The sequence below is a fragment of the Caretta caretta genome, chromosome 4 (assembly GCF_965140235.1).
Source record: "Caretta caretta isolate rCarCar2 chromosome 4, rCarCar1.hap1, whole genome shotgun sequence".
NCBI classification, from domain to species: domain Eukaryota; kingdom Metazoa; phylum Chordata; order Testudines; family Cheloniidae; genus Caretta; species Caretta caretta.
Genome location: NC_134209.1, coordinates 90057050 through 90063085, shown reverse-complemented (window position 1 = coordinate 90063085; position 6036 = coordinate 90057050).

Genomic DNA, 6036 nt, shown 5'->3' with positions numbered 1-6036 from the left:
TAATAAGCCTATTTAATTTTACCAACTCAGTGCTTTGATTGAAGCAGACGGTTTGTCAACCCTAGCTAAACTGCTGTGTACTCTCTGTAAAGGAGCAGAAAACTTGATAAGGTTTTGTTGGTGCTATAGGAAGAGGGGCTGAACACTGCAGACAGAGCTAAAAGGATCCTCGAGGTCCCCCTGCAAAAGAGTAACTGGGGAGGGAGGCCAACATGTGACATGCATGCTTGTATACTGGCTGTTGGTGTCAGAGCTGTGAACCACAGCAGCAAAACATTTAAGGCACCCAGAGATGACAGACAGGCACGACTTAATCCCTTGCTGAACACCAAAGCATCGCAAAGGCCACAAAATTAAAACCAAATGGAACACGATCATCCAAACGCAAGTTAAAATAGCTTCAATCAAGAAACGTATAAGGACTCAGACAATGTAATTGTAAACTGCTAGTATTGGAAACAACTATCTTTCTTTCATATTCCTGTTTCCAAAAGTGGCATCATTCACCACTCAATTCCCAGCATTGACACTTCAAATATGAGTATTTAGTGGCTGGTTTGTCAAGTACCTAAACAGTTTTACAAGCAGTGCATGGTATAGCTTGTAAAGTGACTTGGATAATTGCTGCAGCTTGAGTATGTGAAATATTTGAGCCCCATCTCAACTGCCTAGGAATTAATACCTATTAATATGATCTCACCTCTTCTTCAGTTGGATATTACCCGATTGCAAACATTGTGTTTCCTCTTTCCTCTATTAGAATTGCAGACAGTGTAAGGGATGGAAGGTAGAAACAGAGCTACTGATTAGATCTTTGTTTTAAATGTAGGGACTTGTCAAAGCTTGCAGTTTTCCTCCTTTAACTTGTTCTCCGCTACCCTCCAAGTGATACAGAGGGTAATATATAAAGGTGGTCAGGTGAAGGCATTGTGTGCCAAGCTGTAGGGTCTAAATTCCTCAGCTTCCCTGATCTGGTAACCTCTGCTGTTATTTCCCTGGTCCTTGGACCCAGCCTGGCCTACTTTCCCTCACTTCTCTTAAGCTTACTCAGTGGTAGGGAGGAAAGGGTACAAGACCCACACACGAAATCCCCAGACCTCAGTTTATTTAAAGCGGTTCTGAAATTTGAGGGCATGTGACAGGAGAGAGTAGAACATGTGTGTTGGGAGGAAGAGTATTGTTGGTTTTAATGCAAATTACGTAGCTTGTGAATGAAGTGAGACAAGCATGGAGGCTTGACATGTTAGGAAGCAGTAGATATCCCTTTAAAGGAGATAAAAATCAAGGCTCACAAGGGCCTAAACTGAGGCAGAGCATGTCTTCTTAAGGGAAATAACCACACAAGGGCAAGGAAACTGTACATTCCCCAACATGTGGTGTTTTCTGCAAAGCTGCACTTACTAATTTCCATCAACCACAGCAGGTATGGAGTGGTGCTCTCCAACCCTGTGGCTTCCTAAAATCCATAAGTAATCCTTGGATATTCTTCGAGAACTAGGGTATTAGTCAAAACCCCTTACTCCACATCCTCTCTACGCCATAGCTTTATGGCGCTTCTAACTGGTTCACTACCCACACATGCAGTGTAATCCCCTATAGCATGATGGAAGTAGAGTTCACAGCACAAGGAACTAATTTAAGATAATTTTGATACAAACAATTTGTACAAGCAAACAACACTTATGCACTTATCAATTTTGTGCATGTATATTGGTATAGTGTCAAACAAAAAAATGGCAGCCATGTTGCAAAAATTGGGACATTAATGCAAAATCCAGTAAGCACAGGCAGCACAAGGGAATAAAACCTTCCCAGAAGAAAACCAGTAATTCTGCATCACTAGGAAGAATTTACCTAACCAGATGCAAAACAAAGATCCATCCCTGCCTTAGAAAAACATATGCAAGATTTAACTGTCAGGGTTCCATCAAGTCCAGAACAAAAACATGGGAATTACTGCATACGGCTAAGAGACACACGAACAGTGCAGGCAGCTGAATGAGATGCTTAGCAAATCTGATGTTCAATGACACAGAGTATGGTACTGAAATATCAAAAGAATTTATTTGTAGATTCTAAATAATTCTTAATATTTGTTCTGTTAGAAGGTAGAGTTTGATTGGTTTGGATTATATTTTAAATGTCAGGCTGCCTGCAGTTTAGGATAGATACACTTCTGCTGTACAAAAGCAAAGCAAGTTTTAAAATTTATTAAGGTCTCCTCAGGCTTCTTAGACTCATCTCCAAGGAAGCAGCTGTCACCAAGCATCTTTAGAGGCTTATTTAAAAAAAGATTGTTAGAACTGCCTATCAACCACTCACTTATCTGACACCCACTCCTTTATTACAGATGAGAAAACAGTTCCTAGTACAAGTTACTGTTAACAAGTTTTCAATCATTTTGTAGTTTTAATAGCCAGAATTTAACTGTGATGCAAAGTCGCCCCTCCCTCCCCGCCCCCCAGCTCATTATAAAGGAGGAGACTGGAGAGGTGGGGTCAAAGGAGGAGAGTATAGTGGGTTTCTATGCGCATGGTCGAGAATTTAAGTCACTTTGCCATGGACCAGGTACGGTGTTCTGAAAATAAAATGCAGTTATTTATTTTGTGTGTCTTCATTAAAGAAAATGTCAGTGTCTAGAGTTTGCACTGGGTGCTGTTTTTCTTTGGCAATAGAATTAAAATAATGAAAAGAATAAGCATCAGAAAGAGCCATAGGTCTTAAGTTAAAATGCTCCTCTTGATGGAGTGCCTGTGTAAGATCCTCCACATTAGGGAAGCAATGCCCTGCTCTGCTGAAAGAGTTAGGACAGAGTGCCGGTATTCTAGTGCAATAATCTGGATGGGCATGCACTGCAGTCAAAGACTCTGCTCACGAGGATTTTTCCCAGCCCAGCACCACATTTTGCACTTAATTCCCTGCTTATTTTATGTAACCTGCCTTAAATTTCTTCCTCCATCTTACATTTACAGGATCACATTTTATGATAAGAACTATTGTATATACTTGTTCATTAGTCCATTCGTTTATAAGCCGACCCCTCAAGATGGATAGGTAAAAAAACAGCAAAAATGGTATGACCCTTTCATAAGCCAACCTTATACTTCAGGGTCAGCAAACTTTGGCTTCCAGCCCATCAGGGTAAGCCGCTAGTGGGCCTGTACATTTTGTTTACCTGGAGAGTTGGCAGGCACGGAGCCCCTCAGCTCCCAATGGCTGCGATTCGCCGTTCCCAGCCAATGGGAGCTGCAACGGCAAACTGCGGCCACTGGGAGCTGAGGAGCTCTGTGCCTGCGAATGCTCCAGGTAAACAAAACGACACTGTATTAGATATTCAATTCACTAGAGCTTAAAATCATCAAATTTTGCTATAGATCCGTTGATAAGCCGACCCCTGCTCTTTGATGCTTCACTTTTTTCCCAAAAAAATTTGGCGTATGTACAAGTATATGCAGTAGTTTAAATATGACTGAGAGGGTATTCAAGTTCAAACACAAGATTCACACTGATACTTCTCAAAAGTGTACAGCACATTTATATGCACTGTGAAGAACAACTGGAAGTATGAGTTCCCATACACAATATTCCCAGTTGGTTACAAGAATAGCTTAAGTACAGCCTTAATCATTTTACCTCATTACTCTTAGTTCATTTGTGGAGAAGAGCTGTTTTCCAAGCCCAAATGAACTCAGATACTGAGCTGGGGAACACAGTACCCTGCAGTAACAGTGGAGTTGAAGACACTGAAAGTTTCCAGTGACAACCAGAGAATAAAACAGAAAGGTTAATTTTAGAATCACAGAGTATACTTAAAGTTATAGATTATAGGTTTCAGAGTGGTAGCCATGTTAGTCTATCAGCAAAAACAACAAGGAGTACTTGTGGCACCTTATAGATCAGATGGAGTGGGTTTTAACCAAAAAAAGCTTATGTCCAAATAAATGTGTTAGTCTATAAGGTGCCACAAGTACTCCTCCTTGTTTTTAGTATGGGTTATGGCACACTGCCACACATCATGATAAATCCCTGTATTTCTGAAGACTGAAGAGATCTAAGTACAGGGAGACCCAAAATATCTTTTTTCCTGCAGCAGTTAGCTGAAAGGACTTCCATCTTCAGTATCCTTAAGTTTACTGACCTATTTCATATCCACTAGATAAAATTAGCTTGAAAGGTATGAAGTAAAAACCCCAATTCTGCAGCAGTCATGATGATTGAACCCTTTGAAACTAATCAAATGGATATATCCTTTGGTTTTTCCAGAGAAACACTAGGAAACAGGGAGGGTATTAGACAACCAACACTTTAAGCTACCACATGACCCATTTGGTGTCCCTGCCACTAAGAACGAATAAGGCTTCCTATATTGGCTATTCCATAGGTGAGGTAAAATACATGACTGCACAAGGTGGGGCTCACTTCCCCAGTTCTTTGGCCACAAGAATTTCTGTCAGTTGAATAGTGTGCTAAATATACTCCGATTTCACAAACCATACTCCCTTTGAAGCATCATCAGCCAAAGCACGAAAAAAAGATGCACAATTGCTTAAACTGGGTTAATGTAGCATTTTGGGGTTAACTGTTCATTTCAGACCAGTACACATTACCCTTAGTAATCTGGGGACAATTGGAAGGGATATTGACATAGCTAAGTGCTTTCCTAATACTATATGCTTAACATTAAACTTTTCAAAATAAAGGTTTAACTGAAATATCCAAATAGTAGGACTTTCCCCTTTCAGAATCCAAAATAAGTATGTTTTCACTAAGCTACCCACAATATCATAGCACATTTTATATAGCTAGCAATAGTATTTGAAAATTTCCTGAATACATACAGACCCACAGATTAAGACAAGCCTGTGGAGAAGTACCTGGACCATCACCCCCATTTAATTTATAATTATTTAGCTTGTGAGAGACGTGGCAATCTGCAATCAACATAACGGTGCATTGGGCTTGTGGGTAAGAAAGGGGCATCTTCTCACCAATAAAAAGAGAAACGTAACAGGTACTTACCAGCTAGGAAAGACAGAAGTGGCCATCTTACAAGTGGCAGCGTAAGGCTGCAACTGCTGGCTTTGCCTAATTTAGAAGGAAATTTGGAATGCAGAAGAGCATTAGGGACCAAGAAGTCACCAAGGAAGCAGGCTACTGGAGAAGTGGCTTCATGGATACTGTGAATATCAAACCCATATCATGCACCCAGTAGCTTCTGGGTCCCTCTCTTCGGAAGGCTCCTCAGAATGCCACATTCCTGGACAAATACAAGACCCACCATGAGCTTATCTTCTCCATGGGCTGCACTCCTTTCCACCTGAAAGAGACCAGCTCTTTGCACCTCCCTACTTCCCAGCCTCCCTTAGGAGTAAAGCCAGTTAGTCTGCTTTTAAACCATAATGTCTTTGTCTATACTAGATGCTAAGAGGTGTTTAAAAACCATGCTGGCTGAAGTGTTTTAAAGCAACAATCTAGAAAAGCCCTTGGAGGTTTCCTACAGACATCGTTGCATGTGTTACATAGAGTTGCTGGTCATATTTTCAAGCTTTTCATATATCTGGGGGATGGAAACCTTTCAATCTCACGCTCATATGACTCTGGGAGCTGCAGCCACAGGCACACACCTATGCCTTAATCCAGGTCTGTCCATGGATATATCTTAACTCCACTAAAGTGGAGGTCAAGTTTGAGGAGCCCAGCAAAGCATGTGCAATCATATTTTGCACATCTACATAAACTTGAGGAGTTGAGTTTATCAATATTCCTCTGCCAGCACCAACTCAAGACTTGTAGAGGTAGCAGCAAGACATAGCATAGTGGCAATTGTGAAGCACAGAAATATCAGAGAAGTGATATTCCTGGGGGAATTCTGTGCCAAAAAAATAAAAAAATTTGTGCATAATATTTTAAAAATTGCGTATTTCATCAAAACATCATAATTTTGACAGTGGGAGCCTGGACAGGGGGGCAGAGGAAATCACAAGTTCTGCAGGAAAAATTAAAATTATATGCTGAATATTAATCCTGCACAAATTC